This window comes from Balaenoptera acutorostrata, chromosome 2 (genome assembly GCF_949987535.1).
Source record: "Balaenoptera acutorostrata chromosome 2, mBalAcu1.1, whole genome shotgun sequence".
Classification (NCBI taxonomy): Eukaryota; Metazoa; Chordata; class Mammalia; order Artiodactyla; family Balaenopteridae; genus Balaenoptera; species Balaenoptera acutorostrata.
In genome coordinates, this window is record NC_080065.1 from 7,435,097 (window position 1) to 7,462,788 (window position 27,692).

At 41.8% G+C, this 27,692-nt stretch overlaps 1 pseudogene; it reads right to left on the minus strand.

The window, feature by feature from the left end:
- Positions 1-69: 69 nt before the first annotated feature.
- LOC130707073 (40S ribosomal protein S25-like) lies at positions 70-27,692 on the minus strand (annotated as a pseudogene).

Here is a 27,692-nt window from a genome sequence, read left to right on the forward strand (position 1 = left end):
CGTGTCCAGGTTAACTCAGTGCGGGGATGTCAGAGCAGCACCACGGTGGCACTGAGTGATTAAGGGAGCTCATTTCTGTGCTTCACAGCCCACACTGTCCTCCAGCCGAGGTGGGGAGACATCATGGGTGGTGTAGCACTGTCTGGGCCAAGACAGCAGAAAGAGGGGATGCCTGTACCCTGGAGTAGGGTCAAAAGGTTTCCATCCCTTTCTCCAAGCTCAGGGCACAGCAGCTCAACGGCCCCATGGGGTCTCCATGCCAGCACCTTGTGGTATCAACACAATCACTCTGAGGCTGCAGATGTGAACTCTCAACATTTCCTATGCGTTCAAAAATAACCCTCTTTTGAAATACTTTCATTGGTTTAGCGCGATGGGAGGTGGGGCCTGGGAAGTTCCCACTCTGGTGAGTTCCAGGGTAGAAATATTTCCCGAGAGGGTGTCCGAGCAGTGAGATTTTGGGCCAGGAAAGTGAAGGTCAAAGGCAGAAGCACACTCTTCTCTTGGCTGTGAGCCGTGGTGGGCCGGGTGGTGGGACGGTTGGCTGCACCGGGCCGTCTGGGGACAGCTCCCTGCTGGGACAGTCTACGTCAGCTCCTTCTCTCCCTCACACCCTTGCTCTCCAGCTCAAGATGCTTCAACCCAACTCTCAACATGGAATTTACAGAGGATACAGTCCTGAGGGTCTCCTGTTGCCAGTGAACTGGTTCTGGAATGAGGACAAGACAGCTTTGGAGTTGGGTGCTGGACCATCGTGGAGGAAGAGGGGACTGGCCTGAAGGCTTGGCCTGGGGTCCAGCAGCAGCTCTGCTGGGTGGTCTGACGGGATGGGGAGGTGTTGCTCTTTCTCTCACCCCTGACGGCAGACACTCCCAGCCTGCTCCTTGTGGCTGAGAGGTTCCATGGTGGGGACAGGTGGCCAGACGGCCGTGCTCACCTCTGGCCCTTGCAGACGCAATGCCCCACCTCACGCTTTGGAGACTTCAAGGGGCAGGTGCACTGGGATCCTAGCTGCTGCATCGCTTGGGCGCTTGAACTTCCCAAAGGGGTTGGAGCTGCCAGGTCTTCACTAAGCAGAGCTGAGATGAGGCTTGAGCTCTGCCAGACAGAAGGCGGTCTCAGGCACTCGTTGGCACTGCAGTTGCAGGAAGGGTGAGCATCAGTACTGATGATGCCAGTGGCCAAGGGACCCGCCCCCACCAGCTCTGTGTCCATACTGACCTGCATCCTGGACCAGCATGTTCCCTCGTCCTGGATTTCAATCCTCAGTCTCCGTGGAGGGAGGTGGGGCAAGGATGCAGGGCACGGCTCTCATCCCCGGATTCCTGTTGTCTTCCGTCTCTGAGCTCTCACTGCACTTTCTGCAGGGTGGCAGCTTGTTCTGCAGGGACTCTTCAGGACACATTCACAAGTCAGCCCCATGCTCTAGTGACACAGCAGACACACGGAAGGACTGCTTCCTGCCTCCTCGTGGAAGCCAGCACCGGGTGCAAGAGGATAGGAGAAGCCAGGTTTAGGCGTTTAGGGATCTCAGGAAGGGCTGGAGCAGCTGTAACAAAGCACCAGAGAAAGAGCAGCTTAAACAGCACAAATCTATTGTCTCACAGTTCTGGAGGCTGAAAGTCTGCAACCAAGGTGTCCGCAGGGCTGGTTCCTTCTGAGGCTGTGCAGGAGAATCTGCTCCAGGCTTCTCCCCTAGATTCTAGTGGTTTATTGGCAACCTTTGGAGTTTCTTGGCTTGTAGAAACATCATGCTGACCTCTGCCTTCGTGTTCACATGGTGCTCTCCTTGTGTGCACGTCTCCATGTCCAAAATTCCCCTTTTTATAAGGACATCCGTTATATTGGATTAGGACCCCACCGTACTCTACTGCGACCTAATCTAAATTTAACTAACCACATCTACAAGGACCCTATTCCCATGTGAGGCTCTGGGCCTGAAGACCTCAGTGAATTTTGTAGGGATATGACTCCACCCATAACAGGCCAAGGGCAGCTTTTAGGGCTGGGAGTTTCCTACTCTCAAGTGCATCAGTAGAGAGAGAAATGACATCACTTTTAATTCCCATAAGAGTAGAAGTGAGGTCCAAGGTAGATGAGCTTCCTGGAAGTGAAATAACTTCAATTTTTAAGGAGCTGATTGGAGGATTCTGGGATCTTACACTGTTCTCCGAATAGAGTAGCAAATTACTCTGGAAATAGTTTAAGTATGTCAGCAACTTCCTCATTCAGATTAAAGAGAAGACCAGCCTTGAGAATTGGAGTTCCCTTGCAGAATTCCTTGAGAAATGCAGTTTTATCTTTTCAGCCTGTACACAGCCCAGCTCCACAGGACAGAGGCCTGGGTGTGCAGAAGGTGTTGGAGAAAACAGGAAGGAACGAGGGCTTGTAATGGTTCTGTCAAAAGCGAATGTTGAGAACTGATTGAGGAAATGAGATTTTCAGTCACTTTGGGTAATATTTTAATTTTTAATAATTTGATAACTGCTTTCCTCATAGAAAGTGGAAAATGTCAAAATACTGGACTCTTGGACTTCACTTTTCATGAGCTTTAGTTGTATTTTTTCAGTAAGTCATACAGATGCTAGGATGGAAGGAAAGTTGTGAGTCCTTGCAGGGAGTGGGACAGAGGGTTATTGCATAAGGAAGTTCGCTGGCCGTGAACTGGAGCTCAAGATTCTCCTGGAAGCGTCCTGCACCTTTGCTGTGAAACAGCCGTTGGTTCCTTGTCTCCTTTCTCTCCTCTGTCCCACACCAGGTAGTCAGAGAGCCTCACTCGTTTTAGTTAACATTGCACATTGAATCTGTAGCTTACCTGGTTTTCTTTCCTTAAATCTCTACAGAAGATATCGTATATATGCTTCTAAATCAGATTCTATAGACACGCATGAGCACCCACTATGCAGTAGGCGGCCTTCTGGAGTGTGAGGATGTGGGCATGAATGTGACGGATTTAGATTTACTGGGGAGAGTGCAGCAGTGTGGTTTGTATGTAGGTCAGTAGGACATAGGGGAGAAGAGAATAATGCCCGTGGGTGAGGAGGGAGTTTGGCAGAGTCAGGAAGAGTGGATGATGGCTGAGTTGGGTTTTGGAAGTGAGTAAAAGGAGGGAGAGCATCCTGGGGGCTCACCAGGGTGGCCTGGACCAGAGAAGAGAGTGTGAGTGCTCCAACATTTATCCAGTGAGTGCAGGTTAACTCAACCCCTAAGAATGTTCCTGGGTGAGCAAGATATTAACAGATCAGGCTCCAACACACCCATCCAGGGTGAGAAGCAGGGCATGAGGAATCATCCTGTTTAGCTTTGATCATGTACCCTTGATAGAGGAGTATGTCAACTAATCACCTTTCTGTTTCTCTTTAGAAATGCTGCTCCATCTTACAAGCTCTGAACACTGTTATTAATTTCCATTCAAGCCACACCTGGAACTTTTTATCCAAGCATCATGAGACACTAGACAGCCACTGAGCTTCCCCCTCTGTGGGATGGGGTCTGTACCTTCTGCTGGTGGCAAAGGTGACAATGCCCATGCCTTTTTCTAAGAGCTCCCTCAGCTGGGTGGCTTGGGAGAAGAGGTGAACCCACACTCCCTTTGGGTACTTTGTAGCAATTACCTGATGGAAGTTTGAGTTCATCTTCTAGCAAGAGAGTGGGGGGCCCAGGGCTTCAAGCAGCTTCCTCTCCCCTGTGCAGAAGCCCCCCTCATGAGGGTGACTTTTCAGGCATCTTGCAGAGAAGATTAACTGCCAACGTAATAGAGGCACTGCATTTAATCATTTTCCTAATTAATGCATTTATTGCAGCTCCTTGCTGCTTTTGGGACTGAACATAATGAGCAGGAAGGAAGTGAGTGTCACAAGGATCCCCAGCATTTTCACCTAAAGGTTAATTAACCTGGATATTACCTGGGGGATGACGCCCGGCCTGCGCTGGCGAGGGCCATCGCAAAGATGGTGCTAAGCACATGCCAAGCCTTCATGTAGAGCAAGGTCACAGGAAGTGAGAGCTTTGGATGTTGGGCTGTTGCCTTTGAAAGAATGTTAATGTGGATATTGATTTAATTCAATGCTGAGCACATTACACTTGGAAGCTTCTAGTAAATGGGACATGAAAAAAAATAGAGTTGCTGAGCAGAACTATAAACTGAAAGGTGCTTCTATGCTGGAGCTTGAATGAAAATAGACTTCGTGTTAGTTTACATATTGATCTGGATTCATATGCGTCGTCAGCAGCTGCCCTGGGGCAAGTACCTCTTCAAATAAAGACACTGACAGACCTTGATGGTGAGCCCTTCCCACAAGCTGGTGGAGCTTCCTACGGTGCATTTGCACGTGGTGTTGCTGATGGTCTAGGTTCAGCTTTCAGGGGGTGCAACACCCCAGCCCCATAAAAGCCCCTCATGCTGTTTACCTACAGCAGTGCTGAAGTTCCTGTGGTCCACCTGAGAAGCTCAAGAAGAGAAGGAGTCTTGAGTCTCTGGGAAGGGGTTCCCACTGGACTAAAAATGAGTTTATTGTGGTGCATAATAGGATTAGGAAGAGCAGAAATAGGAACATCTCCCCCACCAGCCAACAAAATTAGAAAACAGGATGGGGCACATGCACAGCCAAAGTCTTTAAAATAAGCAACTGCGCTTATAAAAATGTTATCGTAGAAAAATAATCACAGATATGCATGAGTATTTGGCCATAAAGATACTCATTATATGAATTTTAGTAAAAAATTGGGGACAGCTATAGTGTTAGGATTTTTGTAAGATAAACCACCAAATGTACAGGTTTTCCACACCAAGCAATTCTCCAGTTCTCTGTGGATAGCAACCTACAATTCAGTTTGATTCTGACACTAACTACTGAGAGCTAGCACAGGTGAAGGGCCAGACCCACAAGGCTGCGCCCACTTCACGTACAAATTGCAGGTCCCTGTTTGTCACCTGTATTCTGACCAACTGGCTGTAAATCGGGGTTCCCCAACCCCTTCCTCAAGTTTGGTAATTTGCTATAAAGGCTCACAGAACTCAGGGAAAGACTTTACTTATATTTATCAGTTTATTATAGAGGGTAGAATTGAAGATATAATGAACTGCCAGATGAGGAGGTACACTGGGCGAGGTCCAAGTGTCTGAGCACAGGAGCTTCTGTCTCTGTAGAGTTGGGGTGCATCACCCTCGCTGCATGTGGATGCATTCACCAACCCACAAGCTCTCTGCACCTCGTCAGTTAAGTGATTTTTTTAATGGAGGTTTCATCAGGTAGGCACGATTGATTACTAACTCAATCTCCAGCCCCTCTGTCCTTCCTGGAGGGTGAGGAGGTGGGCGGTCAGGCTTCTAATCAAAGCTTGGTCTTTCTGGTGACCAGCCCACATCCTGGAGCTATACAGGGGCTCACCCAGAGTCACTGCATTAGAACAAAAAATGTTCCCACCACTCATGAAATGACAAGGGTTTTAGGAACTCTGTGCCAGGAATTGGAGGTAAAGACCAAACACATATCTCCTGTTGTGTCACAGTATCTATCACAACAGCCTAGTGCATGTTATCTGTGTCACACTGGGCCAGTGGCCACCCTGTATCTCAGTTTCCCCACCTGCAACTGGATAGTGCTGCTTTGAGCTTTAAGTGAAATGATGCATGTGAAGTGCTGAGAACAATGCCTGCCCTGCAGGAAGTCTATTATTATTGCTGTTGATATGATTGGTTAGACAGAGGGTGACACAGTGACCGAGGACTGAGTTGTCAAAGTGATGCTGATCCTTTGCTGAATAGAAAAAGGCTCACATTTTTAAGTGAAAAGAGTAATTTGATAAATTTGATAAGAAGGTAAATTTGACAACAAAGTAAAACATAATTATATTTTCAGACAAAGACATGTTTGTGCATATATACATACTATAAAATATAGTTATATATATTTATTTATACATATATATAAAAAGAACCACTGCTAACATTTTATTGTTTCAACTTCATATATATATTGCATACTTTATATAACATATATATTATATATATAAAGACTAAATCAAAACACTGTTAGCAGTGGTTCTTTTTAGATACGGGAAGTAAAACTGATTTTAAATTTCGTCTGTGTGTTTGCCACAGTTTCCAAATTTTCTATGGTGAAAATACATATTAATTTTCAATTAGAAAAAGTTCTTAATGTAATATCTGTTTAATTTAACTCAACATCAGATTCTGGAGCTTAGGATTGAAGCTAAAATCCATTTATTGTGAGAGAATACTGCTCACATATTTATACATAAACATATAGCCTAAGTTCTGTCTTCATTTGTGTCTAGTGATGCCACCAGGTTGAAGACAGGAGAGTGAGAGGTTGGCCTCTCGGAGAACTGGGGCAGGAGTTGGTCTGCATGCTCCTAACCTGCTCAATACTGAACACGTGTATCCACGTCCCACCGTGGGGACTGCTGGCTCTCACGACTGAGTGGAAGTCCTACAGTCCCAGGGGGCAGTGTGGCGCTTCTGGGGGTCAAAGGGATGTGGTCTGGGTGAGAAGGAGCGTGATGCTGCCTGGTCCATGTAATGGGTGTTTTTGGTCCTTTGACAGTAGCTTCTCAGTGGTTGAGAGAAGTCAAATGACATAGAAAGGCATGAATGAAGGAAAGTAAGGCACTTAGCATCACTTTTCAAGTTATTCATAAAGCACTGATTCATTAAGTGCTAATAAAGTACGCTGTTAATATTTTTTCTTAAAATTTAGTTTGCAGTGTTCAAGGTGCTCAGGGCTATTTCTTTATTTAAAAACAAAAGCAACATCTGAATGAGATCTAAAGTTTAGAAATACTAACGTTTTTTTCTCTAAGCTGATCACAGAGGACAGACTTTATTTAGCGGGATGGATGGCGGGGAGGGGCAATGAGTAGAACCAGATACAGGAAATAGGAGTGTAAACAGAAATTTAGCAAAATTAGCCTCCCTGTTGGTTTAATCCTCATTAGATACAGTTCCTAAATGAAGATAATAAAGTAAGAATAGATTTTCTCTCCTCTTCACTTATGTTAAATAATCACATCCTTAATTTAGGGTCACATGAACAAGACGTAAAGTGAATCAGTGAGAAAAAAATCAGTGAGTGTGTAAGCATCATTTTATAAAACCTTCTCTGCAAAAAACCCATCACCTTTGAGATCTTCCAAAGGATCTCATTTCTTAAAGGAAAGAATTGACAGGTGTAGAACCCCAAAGCACTCATCCTTGGGACATTGCTCTGGCCAAAGCAGGTTCTTGGTACAGAAATAGCTAATGCATCATGCTTTTATTTTTCTAGCCTCTCAAAATTAGGAGAGGTTGTCCATTAGTTTAAATATTTGAATTTATTTACTTCTCTCACATATTTCTTATGACTATACTCTTTATCCAAGTAACAAGTGTTTCACAATTCTCTTTGGGCTCAGTCTGGCTTAAGAGTGATGGTAGCCATAGGCCTCTCCTCAGCTCTCATTGGCTGCCACCTCTGTGTGGCCTTTGAGAAGTCAATCTCCTGTCTCATCCTTGGTTTCTGTACCATGAGCTCTTTGGGTTTTCCTTCCTTATCTCTATTGGTCCTTCTTAGGCTTGCTCCCCTCCTCTGTTCCCTATGATGGGGTTTTCTCCAGGACTCTATGCCTGAGCCTCTGGTCACCTCTCTGACATCTCACTTCATCCAGTGCAGTCAGCTCCCTCCTGTGTGGATGGGTCTTCTTGATTTCTGGCCCCAGTCTTTCTCCCCAAATCCAGGCCTGCACTCATGTTATCTAGTGAATACCTCCACTTGGTTCCCACTAGTATCTTCAACGTCACCAACCAAAATGGAACCTACCCATTCTTCTCATCTCTGCTCTTCCTTATTTCTTACCTGTTTATGTCCATGCAAACATCCTCTGATCCTCCAGAGTGTTACTAGTTACATTAGTAACTATGATGCTTTTACTGAATGCCTACTATGATGCAGGTCTTGGGTTAAGTCCTCGGGTTATCTGCTTCTCAAGCTTGTGCTTGCTAACACGTTATACAGCTTCTTATTTATGTTTGAGTAGGAAAGAATTCTTTCTATCAAATTTCTTTAAATCACTTTGTGATTTAAAGTCTTTGCTTTTGGGCTTCCCTGGTGGCGCAGTGGTTGAGAATCTGCCTGCCAATGCAGGGGACACGGGTTCGAGCCCTGGTCTGGGAAGATCCCACATGCCGCGGAGCAACTAGGCCCATGAGCCACAATTACTGAGCCTGCGCGTCTGGAGCCTGTGCTCCGCAACAAGAGAGGCCACGATAGTGAGAGGCCCGCGCACCGCGATGAAGAGTGACCCCCACTTGCCGCAACTAGAGAAAGCCCTCACACAGAAACGGAGACCCAACATAGCCATAAATAAATAAATAAATAAGACTTTCTCTCTATTTCACTGTCTTTAAAAAAAAAAAAAAGTCTCCGCTTTTCACTATTGATGATTAAATTCTAAATACTCGGCTTCAGGTGTTAGCTACTTTGGCCCTTTCTCTCCCATCTCACCTTTCTGCTTAATCCATGCTCTGGTCAAATTAAACAGTCTGTTACTCTGCACATGCCATGTGGGATCCCATCTCTGAGATCTGACTCACTTGTTTTTTTTTGCCTTTCCACCTGCATGTCTAAATACTTCTTGTTAATCAACGTACCTAAAAAGGCATTTCCAGAAACTGCTGTCTGATCTTTGCAAATGAGTCTCATGTCATCTGTATGCCATGTTCTTGGAAGCATCAAGACCTCTCTTGTATCACTTGCCATCATCTCCTTGGCGTCAAGGAGATTCTCTTGTCTACTTAGACCTAAGTTACTCAAGAGTAGAGTCTGTGCCTAATTCATGTTTGCATTATTGAGGGAGAGCTGTCCTCACTCAAGGATTTCTTCAATGAGTAGCACTGAGAAATGATTAGGTTAATACTGTACTTAGGTCATCAGGCTTACCAGTTAAGTGTCTCAAGCCTCCCAAGATCAGACACTGAATTATACAGAAATATAAAAGTACAATGAACAGTTTAAATATACATATTCTATTTGGGGAAGGTACTTTTGGTTAAGATGTGAAGTGTATGTTTGGGCTGTGAATTAACAAGGTCCACTGATGTGTTTTAATCATGCCTTTCTGTGTTTAAAATAAGAGAACAATTGGAAAACAATTGGGACTAGTGTTTTCTCTCTGAGAACCAGCCCTTCACCGCCTGTGTTAGGATTCTGAAGCTGGTCTCCATCTCTAACTTTCACATGTCTGACAATGCTCAGTGTTGATCACAACCAAGACCTGGGACTGTCCCTTGGCTGGTACCTGATTCAACAAAGAAAATATGAAACTGCTGTTCTCACTATTGTCTGTTACTTAATAGTCCCTTTAATGATAAGAAGTGGGGGACTTGATGGGACTAAATTAGCATTTAAAAGAAGAAAATCTTGACATTGTGATTTAATGAGCTTAGTGAAGCTATTGCTCTGAGCATTGTTGCAAAAATGATGTGAAATGGAGAAGAAGTTTGCAGCAAATCTGAATATATTAAATTCATTAAACACTTGTTTAGCCACATACATAGAGCTATATATTTAGCCATAAGGACAAAACTATTGATGACACAGATGACAAGGTTAAGACCACAGCTGTGGAGTTCAGTGCATGAGACTGCCGCAGCTTCCTTATTTTGCTGTGTCTCAATTCTCTCATCTGCAAAAAGGAACATTAGCATCAACCTTGGCAGGTTGTTGTGATAATTCAACAAAATAGTAAATGGCCAGTATGTAGCTCTGTGCCTGGCACATGCTGGGCACTGAAGGAATAAATGAAGGAATAATGAAAAGAAAATAATATAATGGTTGGGAGGGTCATAGGTAATATCATGTGAGTATCAGGCTAAGGGGTTATACATTATCTGACAGACAATGAACAGTCATTTGTGGTTGTTCAGCAGGGGGTGACTTGTTCAAAACATGATTCTATGATGACTAATTTTGTACTAGTATAAAAAAGTGAACTGGAGGGGAAAGAGGATCAATACTGGACACAATTGCAAAAGTCGATGCATGAGTAATGAATGTGGCAGTGCAAAATCAAAACAAAATGCAGATAGAAGAGAATTTAACAGAGGAGATCCTAAAATTGCTTGGTGAAAATATGAGAGGGAATCACTAAGGAAACACTTTCGATTAGGAGACCAAAAAAGAGTGAAAAATGGAAGTATTTGGAGGTAGAGTTAACTGGGGAAATGCTAAATTCAACTTTCAGAGTGTATTGAGTTAGACATGATTATGCAACATCATTGGAAGTGAATAGTAGAAAGTTTGGAGGGGGGGACTAATGATTAGGAGAGATTCCAAGGAAGGATAGTCAGATTTAAATTTCAACTCAACAGTTGGAGCCACATGAATAAATGGGAACTCTAAGAGGGAAGAAGACAGAGCAGAGCAGAGGCTAAAATGACAACAGTGAAGCTGAGGGGAACCCAGAGAGAGAGAATTGCTAGAAAGGAGGTGGTGCCCCAGTACTGTCCAGGCTATGAAAAGAAGCTCAGAAGTGAAGACTAAGGACAGGCCACTGGGTTGGTCAAAGAAAGGATTGGGAGCTGCAGTGACACTCCCAGTGCTGTCCTGCTGGACAAGAAGATACAAATTCAGATGGTGCTACATTGGGGAGAGAGGCTGAGAGGCCAGGAGCTGTCCCAGGTGCTGACCTGGTCTCCAACTGCTGAGGTTTATGGGCATTGGTGCACCTTTTGTTGTAGTTGTGGTGGTTGGTTCTTTCCTACGGGTGAGCTCTGTGACTTTGAAGGGGACACCAAGTGATAAACTTTTTTTTGAAAGCACCTATGGAAATATTCCCAGTGCTCTGCTGAATTTCCGAAGTAGGAAAATAGGTTGGGCTCCATTACCCTTTTAGAATACTGAGCTTGCAGCTAGTTTTCCCACCTGTGATACACTTGGATGAACCTTTATAATTGGACTTTAAAAAAGAATACACTATGAGGTGTGAGGTTTTTTGTTCTTTTTTAGAACAGTAAGCCCACAAGAGCAAATTCTTTTTAGAATTTAGTTTCAGTCAAGAGATTAATGACTGTGCTATATTGGGACTTGGTTCCTCTTTTGCTCTGAATGGTGATTCTATCTCTCCCCAGAGATGGTTCTCTCCCCTCCCAGATCCAGGAAACTCCCCAGGCCTTCACAGCAGCTGGGGCTCTGTTGGTTTCTGCAGGCTTCTCCCATTCTGTAGTTGTTCTGATGTATGAAGTGCTTCTGTCTTTGAAGACTGGTTAATAATCTGGATTCATAAAAGTACTGGCAGTGGGGAGTGGGCTATAATTCGTTGATAACTTATTCTCTTGATACTTTATAATAATACTCTCATACTCCTCCTATGTATGAAGAAGCTAAAAAGACGTAAACACCAGAATGAATAGCGGTAGTCATGTTTATCTTCCCTCCGACAGAAGTGGGATCAAGTACAACTTAGTGGTTGAGGGCTTATGATGCACTTTCATTCCCCAGAAGGCCGAGTGGATTTGGGTGCGATCAGGAGGGCTGGAACCCAGGCAGTACAAGTGTGGGGAGGTCAGAGAGTGCAGTTTTATTTAAAGTGCTCATTGTATGCAGCACAGTAACAAGCTTCCTACCTGATCTCCTATGGGAAGTGGTGCATCTGGCTTGCTGAAATTAGTGGAGGGGATTGTTGAAAAAATGAAACCCAAAACAAATATCCTATGTGGTACTGTGGGGTCTTGTTCACACACTAGGTGATCAGGAAAAAATTTCTACTTGACCAAAGGTATCCAGATAAAAGAGAGAAGGATAAACTGGAAATATCATCCATGTCAGGCTGAGATGGTCGTATCACAGAAACCATTCATGCAAAAACAGAGGAGGAGACCAAGGAGTAAGCAAGTGGAGTATGACATACACAAGGTATTTCATGTTCTGGGCTCTGCTGACCCTTTCACTTCATCTACTATTAGTTTCCCAGAGGCATCCTGGGTTTCAAACATCCCAGAATTTGGGGTTCCTTACCATGGGTAGAGTTTGTTCCTACTAGTTAGATGGAAATTTCCTGTCTATTTTATTGCATTGCCATCACAAGGGATAAATAGCTCACCGAGCTGTGCCTACATTTATTACATCATGTACTTCTTGCATCCTTCTAATGTGATTATTGTACAAAGACCCAGACAAATTACTGTGTCCTCCAAAATTCCTTGTGTTGTACTTGCCTACCATATGCTGAGAAGCAACACTTTCTATCACAAGTGACATTATCCAGTGTCACATTTTGCCTTATCTCTGAAGACACAATGGTTGAGTAGCTGCTTCATTGTGGGCAAGATAGGAGCCAGGCCACCATATTCTGTTACCATGGTTAGTACAGGGTGCTTTTGGATGCATGAAGGGCCATACAGATGGCTGGAATTTCAGGACCAGCCAGAGGATGTTCAGGTGGTATGTAATGTCCATTGGCTGCATCTCAGACTTTTGGTACTAAGAACAGAGTGATGCTGAGAGCAGGCAGGAAAAGCCATCTATGTGAATTCTGCTTCCAGCTGCCTGCAAGACAGGGGCAACTAGGTATGATGGGGGCGTGTGGTCTTTCTCCATGGAGGTCTCTTCCTGTCAAAAGAAGTGGGATGGATATTTTGGTGGTAGGACTGTAAATAAGCAGGTATTTTCATGATTGGGAGAGGAGTATGTCTTGTGAACCTAGCTGGCTTCCCTCCCTAGGGCCCCTCCCCTTCACTTGTCCCATGGGCTCCATACTTGTATGCTTCTTTCTGGTCATGACCCTGGTGAGCAAGTGGAACTGAGTGGTACCAGTTGGGCAGCTCTTTGGGCACACAGACTTCTGTGCAGTCCTCTCCCCACCCCAGGCAGATTGGAGAGCATGATGACCAAAGCCTAGATTTTGGAAGGGTCATTCTCAGTTCTGTCCCTTCCTGGCCATCTCACCATGAGAAAATTACTTAACCAGTCAAGGTTTCTAGTTCCTCACCTGCCATTTGAGAAAAATTCTACCACTATCTTGGTGGTGGTATAAGGATAAATGAGATGGCCCATTTAGAGATGCTTATCCACCATTTATCATTAAAGTAATGCTGTGTACTTTAACTTTCCTCCATCTGTCACTCACTGTCCCATCGTCACCGTCCAATGGATTATTTTTTAACCTGTGTAAATAAAGCTCTACTACCTGGTTGTTTAACCTTATTAAACTCTCATCATTCTTGACAGTAGCTACTTCAAGATGAAAGACGCCCCCTCCTCCAAATAATTAATCACAAATGTCAATTCAGTGTTACCATTGAAATACAAATACTACTTCTACCAGTTTGCAATTTTAATCTCATCAGTGATTTTTTCTTTTTAATTAGAGAAGCTCAAAAGGAATAAATTTTCACCACAAAAAAAGAAATGGTAATTATGTGACACGATGGAAGTGTTAGCTAACACTATGGTGGTAATCATTTTGCAATAGGTAAGTGTATCAAATCAGCACATTGTACACCTTATTTTTTTAATTTTTATTCTTATTTTTTAAAATACATTTATTATTTATTTATTTTTGACTGCATTGGGTCTTCGTTGCTGCACGCGGGCTTTCTCTAGTTGTGGTGAGAGGGCGCTACTCTTCGTTTCGGTGCACAGGCTTCTCATTGCGATGGCTTCTCTAGTTGCGGAGCACGGGCTCTAGGCATGTGGACTTCAGTAGTTGTGGCATGTGGGCTCTAGAGCACAGGCTTAGTAGTTGTGGCACAGGGGCTTAGTTGCTCCGCGGCATGTGGGATCTTCCCGGACCAGGATTCGAACCCGTGTCCCCTGCATTGGCAGGCGGATTCTTAACCACTGTGCCACCAGGGAAGTCCCTATTGTACACTTTAAATTTACACAGTGTTATATGTCACTTATATCTCAGTGAAGCTGGAAAAGATACATTTTCTGTCTGTTGCTTGCAAGCCTTCTTTGAACTAAAATTAAAAAGATTCCCAACAGACTAGAGAAAGAACTCAGAGAATAGTGGGGTCTTAGAATAGAAAGGAATCTAGGAAGCATTGTCCAGGCAATCCAGGCTCACTGTCCAGGAAAAGAAGGAATCCTCAAGGCCATAGGTCTTGATCTTGTCTGGATGTTAGAATCACCTGGGAACCTCTTAGAAATCCCAGTGCCCCGGCTATACCCCAGACCCATTAAATCAGAGCAATAGCATTTAAAGGACTCAGATGGTCCCAGTGGGCAGCTGTCAATTCAGAGGCCTGGTGATTCAGAGATGTCTCAGCTGATGGTTACTCTATCCTTGATGCAAGATCCCAGTGGTGAGGAACTCAGCATCTTATGAGTTGGTTGATTACTTGGTTAGTGTCTTAGAAAGCTCGGCCTGCTATAACAAAACATCATAAACTGGGTGACTTATAAACAATAGATATTCATTTATCACATTTCTGGAGGCAGAAAGTCAGGGATCAGAGTTCCAGCATTGTCAGGTTCTGGTGAGAGCCCTCTTCCAGGTTGCAGATGGCTGCCATTCCACTGTGTCCTCACATGGTGGAAAGAAAGCTCACTCTCTCTCTGGCTTCGTCTTTTAAGGGCACTAATCCCATTCCTTATACGGGCACTAATCCCATACTCTTCCCAAAGAGTAAAACACTCATTACCAAAAAACCTACTGTGACCTGCCCTATCTTGCTCTGATCCTCCAGAGCCACCATGCACTAAGGAAACTGGAAGTTACCCATGATCATAGGAAAGACAGATTCCTTCCATTAGGCTGACCCTGGGAGTGGGCCTGCAAGTTGTGACTTGAGGTGGGAGTGGGAAGCAGGAGGGGACCCAGAGGACAGGAATTGACCAGCTGGTGTTTGAATTTCTTCAAACAGGGGTCACTTCTTTTGGCTTATCCACAGGGTGTCTCTGGCCTGAACTCTGAGAATGCCAATAATTCAGAATACTAATGCTTCCCAGGTAAAAAAAAAAAAAAAGAGGAGCAAGGTGGGGACAGAGCTGAGTGTTGACTTCGTCACAGGTGTGCAGGTGACAGGGCCAGGGAATGGCCACAGAGCTCAGGAGAGTGATTTCACCAGGAGAGTGAGAGAGCCCTAAGGCCAGTGTCCAAGGACCAAAGTGGGATGAAAAGACCGAGAGCTCATCTGGCATCAGAGAAAAGAGGAGGAGGTCCAAGGTGGGGCACTTGGGAGAGGCTAAGGCCACATGGATAAGTGGCCATTGGTTTGGCCATTCCTGTGGCATCTTAAACATTCAACACTTGAAGTCAAAAAGTTAATCCTGTTATCTATTTCTCAAAAAAAGAATTTGATTCTTTTATTGAGAAAAGATTAAGTAGGAAATGGAAACAGGGATGATTTAAAATAAAAAGGTGGATGAAAGGAAAGGACATGAAAAAGGACATAGGTTGGGGAAATAGAAGGTCAAGGAGACACATTTCCTTCTCTACTTCTTTCCAATCCTAACCCAAGAATCTATTCTCACATCAGGTTGGGCTGTGTCAATGACCACCAGGACAAATATACCTAGTCCCCACTAAAATAGCAATAACATCTTTAATTTGCTGTGTCTTGTTCTGGAAGAATTGTTGGTTAAAGAATGTTTTAAGAAAAGTGAAGAGGATAATTTGAACTAAAAATCAAAGAAGAAGAAGAAGGGTGGGGAGGGGAGTGATAATTAGGGAGTTTAAGATTGACATGTACACACTGCTATATTTAAAATAGATAACCAACAGGGACCTACTGTATAGCACAGGGAACTCTGCTCAATATTCTGTAATAACCTAAATGGGAAAATAATTTGAAAAAGAAGAGATACATGTATATGTATAACTGAATCAATTTGCTGCACACCTGAAACTAACACAACATTGTTAATCAACTATATTCCAATATAAAATAAAAATTAAAAAAAATGAGTCCCTTTAAAAAAGTAAAGTAGTTAACCAACAAGAACCTACTGTAAAAAAAAAAAAAGTAGCTAATCTCATGATAAGAAATGTAGCAAGAATCCAAATGGAATAGATTATGCTTTCAAAATATAAATGTGACAGGGATCTTTCCACTTAAAAAATAGCAAAGAAGCAGCTCTTTGTTTGGACAGTTTGGTTGCCAGCCCTCATTGGGAAGTGTGAGTGGGGAGCTAATTTACTCAAATCACCCATTCAGAGTCTTCATCCCATATTTGTGCCTGAGTAGCCCCTACAAGTTTGAGAAGAACTGGATGCCATGCACAGTGACGTGCCCTGGGGACAGTGGGCTTGAAGGGACTTCGGATCAGTCCCAAAGGAGCCCTGGGTGTTTGGAACTCGGGACAGATGTTCAGGTGTGGAGACGGTTTAGGGCAGCTTGATCTGTTGTCTCACGCAGCTTCCCAAAGTGTCAGCTCCCATGGGGAGGTGATTTATCTGTTGTGACAATCTGGCACCAGAGCTGTTTGCTGATCCTGCTGAGCAAGGTCGACGAGGATGCTCGCTGGTACATTTGAGATGAGGAGAAGTTTTGTAGTCTGTGGCTAGGATTGAAATGGACTTTGCATTGGAAGCGTTAGGAAAGATGCCTGGTATTTGCCATTGCTTTGACAGTGAATGGGAAAAATAATGACCGCATGGAGCTCAGACTGCCCATGACAGCTCTGGTCCGATTCATTTCTTTTTGGATCTTTTTCTTTGATTAGGAGGACAGTGTGGTTGCTGCTTCTGGAGCCACTGTTGGGATCTCAGGGCACCAGCCAGCACGGTAGTCTGAGGGCCACCATCAAAGACACATTTACAACCAGCAGAGACTGAGAGTGATGTGTGAGTGGTGATTTAGTAGTGAACCAACCAAGAGAGGTGGAGGAGCACATGCGTGATAGAACAAGCCCTTCATTATCTGACTGGTCTCCTCGGAAACTCATAAAAAAGAGAAATTAAAACACACTTTCCCACCAGGCTGGCTATCATCTAATAAAAAATATTGCCTAATGCTTGGTTTCGGTGCCTGCCCCCCTACAAATGATGTGCAAACCATGAATAAAGTATTGATTTAACTGCAATGGATCCCGTCAGTTGTCTTGGGATTTGTACACGTTAGATAGAGTCTGACACATTCACAATAAGGAAAAATGCTTCCAAGGAGTGCAGGATTCTGCAGGAAGACCTGGACAGGAAACTGACAGCTGCTCCCTGGTATGAAGGACTTAGAGAGGGCAGGCCAAGGTGTCCTTGTATAGGGGGCAGATCCGTTCCCTAGTCCTGGTGGCTTTTCAGAGATTGATGCAGCGGTAGGGACATCAGCAATTGGTGTCAGGAGGGGGCAGTATCGCTCCCTTTCTGGTCGCCTCCTCTTGGCTCCTGCTGGTGCATTGCATTGACCTTGCACCCATCCATCTGCTATCAGGCAGACTCTGGACAAGTCCATGTAAGGTAAAGTGGCCGATGAAAGTGTGTTGAGCACAAGGTGACTAGCACAACTCATTAACTCTGTCATCAGTTACAGCTCGAGCTGGGGAGCCATGTGGTCAGGAACTTGGCTCACGTGACTCAGACCCTCCACAGGCACAGTGCTGGGAGACTGTGGCTCGGGTATCTGACCTCATCGCTTCTCTGTTCTCCCATCTGTGAAGTGGGGAGAGCAATAATTTTCCTGAGTTGTTGAGAGGAGCGACGTGGGACATTGAACTGTAAAATACGAAGCATGTGGTTAGTTCACAATAAATGGGAGAGGCTGCTCTTGTGGTCTGCAGGCTAGAGAAGAGGGTGGTTTCATGTAATGGAGCCCAGGGCAGTGAAGGTGGCCATTCGTGGACAGTTTGTGAGCATTCAGGATGTGTCATGCACTGAGCTAAACTGTGGGAAGATGCCCAAGAAGAAGGCCCGAGTGCTGATGTGAGGGAGCTGCGTGTTACCAGACAGCAAGAGGTACACTGTGGAGATCATGATGCCTGGGATCCTGGGGCTGCCATGACAAAGGACTACACACTGGGTGGCTGGAAACAAGGACATTTATTCTCACACAGTTCTGGGAGCCAGCAGTCCAAGATTAAGGTGTTGGCAGAGGGGTTCCTTGTGAGGGCCATGAGGGAGAATCAGCCCAGCTTCTGGTAAGGGCTCAGCATTCCCATTCCATGGCTTGTAGATGCATCGCTCCAATCTCTGCCTCTGTTGTCACATGGCCTTCCCCTCTCCGTGCCTTCCTTTTCTGTCTTGTATAAGGACACTTGTCACAGTGTTCACCCCAATCCAGGATGGTCTCATCCCAATATCCTTACCTCAGCTACATCTGCAAAGACCCTTATTAGGGTGCTGTTTGGAGGTTCCAGGTGGGCATATCTTCTGTGTGGGCACCATTCATCTCACTGCATGTGGGTGCAGTGGAAGCACCAAGGAGATGCTGGTTTCTCAGAAAGGCAGCCTCTCAGCTGTGGAAGTCCGTGGGGGGTTGACAGAGGTTGGAGAGGGGGTGAACAGGGTGTTGTGAGCAAGTCACACAGAGCACGCAGAGGCCAGGAGGAGAGGAAGGGTGTGGAAGTGAAACACTCCCCTTAAAACAACTTCTTTCTCCAACACATCACTGTGGGAAATCTTAGCGCTGCCAGGAATCTTGGGAGATCTTATTTTCTACATCTTGGTATTAGATTTGGCTCACACTTTTCTGAATTTTGGGTATCAGCCTGGGATGGTGGCTTTTGGAGGCAGGGAAGCGAGTTTGCACCTGGGCCATTCCTGGGAGAAGTCCGTTGATCTTTCTGAACTGCAATGATATTCTCCTGCAAAAACAGGGATCCTTGTACAAACATTCCGTTTTGCTGGAGTATTACATGATATAATGAAGGAAATGTTGCTGCATGTCACAATAGCTCATTTCAAGGCTATTTCCTTCCCTCCTCTTGCGTACTCTCATAGGTCAACTCTTAGGCAGCCCCTTATATTAAATTGTACTTTAAATTAAAAAATTAAAATGTAGCTATTTCCAGGAGAATGTTTCCTTGTGGATACAACCTGCTCTGTGCAACCTAATTTTATGACTTTTAGCTTCATCCCGTGAACTACTTTCTGAACCACTATTTAATGATCAATAGACAAAAAGGGTCACATAGCTGGCTGAGCACCCCACCTCCGTGGGCACAGGGGTGGGCTGTAGGGGGAAGGTATATTGCTGTGCTCACAGGGACTAGCTCAGTGAGAGATCTGTGCTTCTGGGGTAAGAATATCCTCACTGTTCATCGTAAACACAGGCCTTCCTCTTTCCTTCTGTAGAATGGATGGTTCTGCCTCATACCCACTTTCAGGTCTCATTTTCTTCCCTTATGATAATGTCAACCATGTCTCCTGTACTTGTTTTAGGGAAGAGTCCAGGAATGTTCCTTGTTGTGCACAAGGCATCTGATTTGTGCTGAAAATGGGAGAAGGTGACCCCAAATTTCCTGGGAGGATAGGACCCTTCTTTGTGGACAGTCCTTATTCAGGTTTGGCCTTAAATGACCCATCGTGCAGATTCCTCCTCACCTAGTCCTAGACTGTGGCCCTGCTGTGTTTGCTTTGCTCTCCCAGGAGCAGAGGGTCTGTCTGCGGTCACACAGCAGCACACTGTGACACAGAACCTACCTGATAAGGTGTCTTGGAGACTCTGCTGCCCAGTTCATACCCACTGCCTGTTTATGTGGTCCAGATGGTACTTCCCCTGCTAAATGGTGAATATTAAACACTGGACAGAGTCTAAAATCTTTGAACTTCAAGATAAATGTTATCTTGGTTGGAGCTGCACTACAATGAAGTATTTTCTTCCAGAATTTCTCAGCTGGCCTTGGAAATGTTTAAAAGAACACTGAGAACAATGCTTTAAAATTGCCTATAATATGGCATCATCCTAATGCTCCTGATGATGACTCGTGTCATTGGATTTTGTCCTGTTATGGGTTCTGTGCGTCATCTGATGTGACTTGTTCTAAGTTCCATTGACCCTTTAGAAAATTCTGAAGTTGCTTTGTATTTTTCAAGGTCTTTGAAAATTAATTTTTTGACTATCAGTAATCCTGTCATTTTCTGAATATAGAAACATTTTTGATATTACAGAAAACACATTCTCTGACTCTGTGACAAATATAAAAATTCAAAATCAATAAATAATACCCTGGTAGAAGACCTATGCATTAGAAATAACTATTAAAAAATGTTTTATATATCTCATTGATCAGAAAAGGAAATGAAACAAGAAATTTGGAACCAAACTATAATGGAAATGTATATATTGCAACTTTTAAGGTACAGTTTAAGAAGTTCCTGCAGGGAACTTGATTGACTCAAATCTGTATATCATAAAAAAAGAAAGATGGAAAATTAAAAAGCCAAGTATTGAACTTAAATTAGGAGAAAACAATTAGTGGAATAAATTGATGGAAAGAATAATAAAACAAAAGATAAGAAATTAATGAAATATACAATAAATAACATTACAGAAAGTCAACAACAACCATAAAAATCTGGTGCTTTACAAAGAACGTTTAAACATCAACTAATCTTGGGCAAAATCAATCAAGACAAAGACAGTTGTAAATTAATATTAAGAGTAAAATGGGGACATAATACAGACAGAGCAGAGTTTAAAAATTATAAGCCAATATCAACAGAAAATTTTATGGCATTGACCAAAAACCCCACAAAAGCCAAAAACTAAAACCCCAAATTGACACAAAAAGATATAAAAACCCTATATAGGCCCTGAATTAATTCTCAGGGCTACCCACAAAAATGTATCAGGGACAGTTGACTTTATTGGCAATTTTACAAAACCTTCATGAATTAGGTAACTCCTATCATGTACAAACTGTTCCAGAATACTAAAAGAGCAGGAAAATGTCTCAACAACTTTTATAAATCTAGGATAGCCTTGTTTCTAAATGAAACACGGAGAGTATAGACAAAGAAAAGAGTCAACAAAGATCATAGATGTAAACATTTAAATAAGACATTAGAAAACAAAATTCAGTAATGAATAAATAAAAAATGATAAATTAAATATATGTAAAAATTTTTTAAATACATGCATGCATGTGTATGCATAGACACACACACACATATACACATACCCCATTAAAGTGTATTACATATGAAGTATGGTAAATATTAGAAAATTGTGGTTATGCTATTACAAATAAGTACATATTTTATTTTATGTTATTTATTTTTTAAATTTAATAAAGTTTTATTTTTCAAAATGTACAGTTGGTGGGACCTATTCATGCATCTTCACCAGAAGTTGGGGCAGCTGACCGCCACAGCAACAGTCAGCTCTACCCACCACCAGAGCCTCCCATCAAGCCTCTTAGATAGCCTCAACCACCAGAGGGCAGACAACAGAAGCAAGAAAAACTACAATCCTGCAGCCTGTGGACCAAAAACCACAGTTACAGAAAGACAGAGAAGATGAAAAGGCAGAGGGCTATGTACCAGATGAAGGAACAAGAAAAAACCCCAGAAAAACAACTAAATGAAGTGGAGATAGGCAACCTTCCAGAAAAAGAATTCAGAATAATGATAGTGAAGATGATCCAGGACCTCGGAATAAGAATGGAGGCAAAGATTGAGAAGATGCAAGAAATGATTAACAAAGACCTAGAAGAATTAAAGAACAAACAAACAGAGATGACCAATACAATAACTGAAATGAAAACTACACTAGAAGGAATCAATAGCAGAATAACTGAGGCAGAAGAACGGATAAGTGACCTGGAAGACAGAATGGTGGAATTCACTGCTGCGGAACAGACTAAAGAAAAAAGAATAAAAAGAAATGAAGACAGCCTAAGAGACCTCTGGGACAACATTAAACGCAACAACATTCGCATTATAGGGGTCCCAGAAGGAGAAGAGAGAGAGAAAGGACCAGAGAAAATATTTGAAGAGATTATAATCGAAAACTTCCCTAACATGGGAAAGGAAATAGCCACCCAAGTCCAGGAAGCGCAGAGAGTCCCATACAGAATAAACCCAAGGAGAAACACGCCGAGACACATAGTAATCAAAGTGGCAAAAATTAAAGACAAAGAAAAATTATTGAAAGCAGCAAGGGAAAAACGACAAATAACATACAAGGGAACCCCCATAAGGTTAACAGCTGATTTCTCAGCAGAAACTCTGCAAGCCAGAAGGGAGTGGCATGAAATACTTAAAGTGATGAAAGGGAAGAACCTACAACCAAGATTACTCTACCCAGCAAGGATCTCATTTAGATTTGATGGAGAAATCAAAAGCTTTACAGACAAGCAAAAGCTAAGAGAATTCAGCACCACCAAACCAGCTCTACAACAAATGCTAAAGGAACTTCTCTAAGTGGGAAACACAAGAGAAGAAAAGGACCTACAAAAACAAACCCCAAACAATTAAGAAAATGGTCATAGGAACATACATATCGATAATTACCTTAAACGTGAATGGATTAAATGCCCCAACCAAAAGACATAGACTGGCTGAATGGATACAAAAACAAGACCCATATATATGCTGTCTACAAGAGACCCAATTCAGACCTAGGGACACATACAGACTGAAAGTGAGGGGATGGAAAAAGATATTCCATGCAAATGGAAATCAAAAGAAAGCTGGAGTAGCTATACTCATATCAGATAAAATAGACTTTAAAATAAAGAATGTTACAAGAGACAAGGAAGGACACTACATAATGATCCAGGGATCAATCCAAGAAGAAGATATAACAATTATAAATATATATGCACCCAACATAGGAGCACCTCAATACATAAGGCAACTGCTAACAGCTATAAAAGAGGAAATCGACAGTAACACAATAATAGTGGGGGACTTTAACACCTCACTTACACCAATGGACAGATCATCCAAAATGAAAATAAATAAGGAAACAGAAGCTTTAAATGACACCATAGACCAGATAGATTTAATTGATATATATAGGACATTCCATCCAAAAACGGCAGATTACACGTTCTTCTCAAGTGCACACGGAACATTCTCCAGGATAGATCACATCTTGGGTCACAAATCAAGCCTCAGTAAATTTAAGAAAATTGAAATCATATCAAGCATCTTTTCTGACCACAACGCTATGAGATTAGAAATGAATTACAGGGAAAAAAACGTAAAAAAGACAAACACATGGAGGCTAAACAATACGTTACTAAATAACCAAGAGATCACTGAAGAAATCAAACAGGAAATCAAAAAATACCTAGAGACAAATGACAATGAAAACACGACGACCCAAAACCTATGGGATGCAGCAAAAGCGGTTCTAAGAGGGAAGTTTATAGCTATACAAGCCTACCTAAAGAAACAAGAAAAATCTCAAGTAAACAATCTAACCTTACACCTAAAGAAACTAGAGAAAGAAGAACAAACAAAACCCAAAGTTAGCAGAAGGAAAGAAATCATAAAGATCAGAGCAGAAATAAATGAAATAGAAACAAAGAAAACAATAGCAAAGATCAATAAAACTAAAAGTTGGTTCTTTGAGAAGATAAACAAAATTGATAAGCCATTAGCCAGACTCATCAAGAAAAAGAGGGAGAGGACTCAAATCAATAAAATCAGAAATGAAAAAGGAGAAGTTACAACAGACACCGCAGAAATACAAAGCATCCTAAGAGACTACTACAAGCAACTTTATGCCAATAAAATGGACAACCTGGAAGAAATGGACAAATTCTTAGAAAGGTATAACCTTCCAAGACTGAACCAGGAAGAAACAGAAAATATGAACAGACCAATCACAAGTAATGAAATTGAAACTGTGATTAAAAATCTTCCAACAAACAAAAGTCCAGGACCAGATGGCTTCACAGGTGAATTCTATCAAACATTTAGAGAAGAGCTAACACCCATCCTTCTCAAACTCTTCCAAAAAATTGCAGAGGAAGGAACTCTCCCAAACTCATTCTATGAGGCCACCATCACCCTGATACCAAAACCAGACAAAGACACTACAAAAAAAGAAAATTACAGACCAATATCACTGATGAATATAGATGCAAAAATCCTCAACAAAATACTAGCAAACAGAATCCAACAACACATTAAAAGGATCATACACCACGATCAAGTGGGATTTATCCCAGGGATGCAAGGATTCTTCAATATACGCAAATCAATCAATGTGATACACCATATTAACAAATTGAAGAATAAAAACCATATGATCATCTCAATAGATGCAGAAAAAGCTTTTGACAAAATTCAACACCCATTTCTGATAAAAACTCTCCAGAAAGTGGGCATAGAGGGAACCTACCTCAACATAATAAAGGCCATATATGACAAACCCACAGCAAACATCATTCTCAATGGTGAAAAACTGAAAGCATTTCCTCTAAGATCAGGAACGAGACAAGGATGTCCACTCTCACCACTATTATTCAACATAGTTCTGGAAGTCCTAGCCACGGCAATCAGAGAAGAAAAAGAAATAAAAGGAATACAAATTGGAAAAGAAGAAGTAAAACTGTCACTGTTTGCGGATGACATGATACTATACATAGAGACTCCTAAAACTGCCACCAGAAAACTGCTAGAGCTAATTAATGAATATGGTAAAGTTGCAGGTTACAAAATTAATGCACAGAAATCTCTTGCATTCCTATACACTAATGATGAAAAATCTGAAAGAGAAATTATGGAAACACTCCCATTTACCATTGCAACAAAAAGAATAAAATACCTAGGAATAAACCTACCTAGGGAGACAAAAGACCTGTATGCAGAAAACTATAAGACACTGATGAAAGAAATTAAAGATGATACCAACAGATGGAGAGATATACCATGTTCTTGGATTGGAAGAATCAACATTGTGAAAATGAGTATACTACCCAAAGCAATCTACAGATTCAATGCAATCCCTATCAAATTACCAAGGGCATTTTTTACGGAGCTAGAACAAATCATCTTAAAATTTGTATGGAGACACAAAAGACCCCGAATAGCCAAAGCAGTCTTGAGGCAAAAAAATGGAGCTGGAGGAATCAGACTCCCTGACTTCAGACTATACTACAAAGCTACAGTAATCAAGACAATATGGTACTGGCACAAAAACAGAAACATAGATCAATGGAACAAGATAGAAAGCCCAGAGATTAACCCACGCACCTATGGTCAACTAATCTATGACAAAGGAGGCAAAGATATACAATGGAGAAAAGACAGTCTCTTCAATAAGTGGTGCTGGGAAAACTGGACAGCCACATGTAAAAGAATGAAATTAGAATACTCCCTAACACCATACACAAAAATAAACTCAAAATGGATTAGAGACCTAAATATAAGACTGGACACTATAAAACTCTTAGAGGAAAACATAGGAAGAACACTCTTTGACATAAATCACAGCAAGATCTTTTTCGATCCACCTCCTAGAGTAATGGAAATAAAAACAAAAATAAACAAGTGGGACCTAATGAAACTTCAAAGCTTTTGCACAGCAAAGGAAACCATAAACAAGACGAAAAGACAACCCTCAGAATGGGAGAAAATATTTGCAAATGAATCAACGGACAAAGGATTAATCTCCAAAATATATAAACAGCTCATTCAGCTCAATATCAAAGAAACAAACACCCCAATCCAAAAATGGGCAGAAGACCTAAATAGACATTTCTCCAAAGAAGACATACAGACGGCCACGAAGCACATGAAAAGATGCTCAACATCACTAATTATTAGAGAAATGCAAATCAAAACTACAATGAGGTATCACCTCACTCCTGTTAGAATGGGCATCATCAGAAAATCTACAAACAACAAATGCTGGAGAGGGTGTGGAGAAAAGGGAACCCTCTTGCACTGTTGGTGGGAATGTAAATTGATACAGCCACTATGGAGAACAATATGGAGGTTCCTTAAAAAACTAAAAATAGAATTACCATATGACCCAGCAATCCCACTACTGGGCATATACCCAGAGAAAACCGTAATTCAAAAAGACACGTGCACCCAAATGTTCATTGCAGCACTATTTACAATAGCCAGGTCATGGAAGCAACCTAAATGCCCATCAACAGACGAATGGATAAAGAAGTTGTGGTACATATATACGATGGAATATTATTCAGCCATAAAAAGGAACGAAATTGAGTCATTTGTTGAGAAGTGGATGGATCTAGAGACTGTCATACAGAGTGAAGTAAGTCAGAAAGAGAAAAACAAATATCGTATGTTAATGCATGTATGTGGAACGTAGAAAAATGGTACAGATGAGCCAGTTTGCAGGGCAGAAGTTGAGACACAGATGTAGAGAATGGACATATGGACACCAAGGGGGGAAAACTGCGATGAGGTGGGGATGGTGATGTGCTGAATTGGGCGATTGGGATTGACATGTATACACGGATGTGTATAAAACTGATGCCTAATAAGAACCTGCAGTATAAAAAAACAAACAAAACAACTAATACTAAACTTTCATTGGGTTATTTGTATGGAAATATGTTAATATAAATGTTTCAGACATTACATGAAATTTCTAAAAATCTTATATTTGTATTTGTATGGAAATATGTATGGAAATATGTTAATATAAATGTTTCAGACAGTACATGAAATTTCTAAAAATCTTATATTTGTATTTGTATGGAAATATGTATGGAAATATGTTAATATAAATGTTTCAGACATTACATGAAATTTCTAAAAATCTTATATTTGTATTTGTATGGAAATATGTATGGAAATATGTTAATATAAATGTTTCAGACACTACATGAAATTTCTAAAAATCTTATATTTGTATTTGTATGGAAATATGTATGGAAATATGTTAATATAAATGTTTCAGACATTACATGAAATTTCTAAAAATCTTATATTTGTATTTGTATGGAAATATGTATGGAAATATGTTAATATAAATGTTTCAGACATTACAGGAAACGTCTAAAAATCTTATATGTTCTGGTATAATGTTATAAGTAATAATCCTAGTTATTACTTTAAAATGTATATCTCAGAAATAACTAATTTTCTTGTCAACTGCATTATTATGAACTTTCATCAAATCTTTAACCATGGTCATTTTTAAGTCTTTTGTCATTTACAGACAGTTCTGGGTGTACTCTGATGATTTTGCAAATATGTTCCTATAAAAGAGTTTCATCTTCAAGAAATTCATGGAAAAGACTCTGACAAGTACAGGTTTCTGGTAACTGACTGTACTGCTGAACTGAATGAATAAGCATTTTCAGAACTCTAATGAAAAACTGATGAACTCATAAAAGTGCTAACAAAAGATCAAGATGAAAAAAAAGAAATTAATTACATGGGACTGAGTGAACTGATGAGGATGAGTATAATTTTTGTGACTTTCTGTCTGAATTAAAAAAAAAAAAAAAAAAAGAAGTTGGGGCATCTCCACCCTTGGTGTTTCTGGTGTAAATTACTTGAGCTCTGTGCTTTGAAGCCGGTTTAATAAGTCCTTTACTAAGGAGCTCCTGAAGGGCTGCCCTGGCCAGGGAACCATGAATCTTCAGCTTCTCAGAGACGACAGCTGGAGTTATAAGCTTACAGTTGGGAATTTCTTTACAGAGTTTGTCATATGTTGCTTTGTCAAACAAGACTAGGTTACTGAGCTTGTCCTGAACTTTGCCTTTGGACCACTTCTTCTTTTTGGCCTTTCCCCCAGATTTTTTCACTGGGTCTTTGTCTTTCTTGGCCGACTTTCCAGCATCTTTCTTCTACCTGTCGTCCTTGGGTGGCAT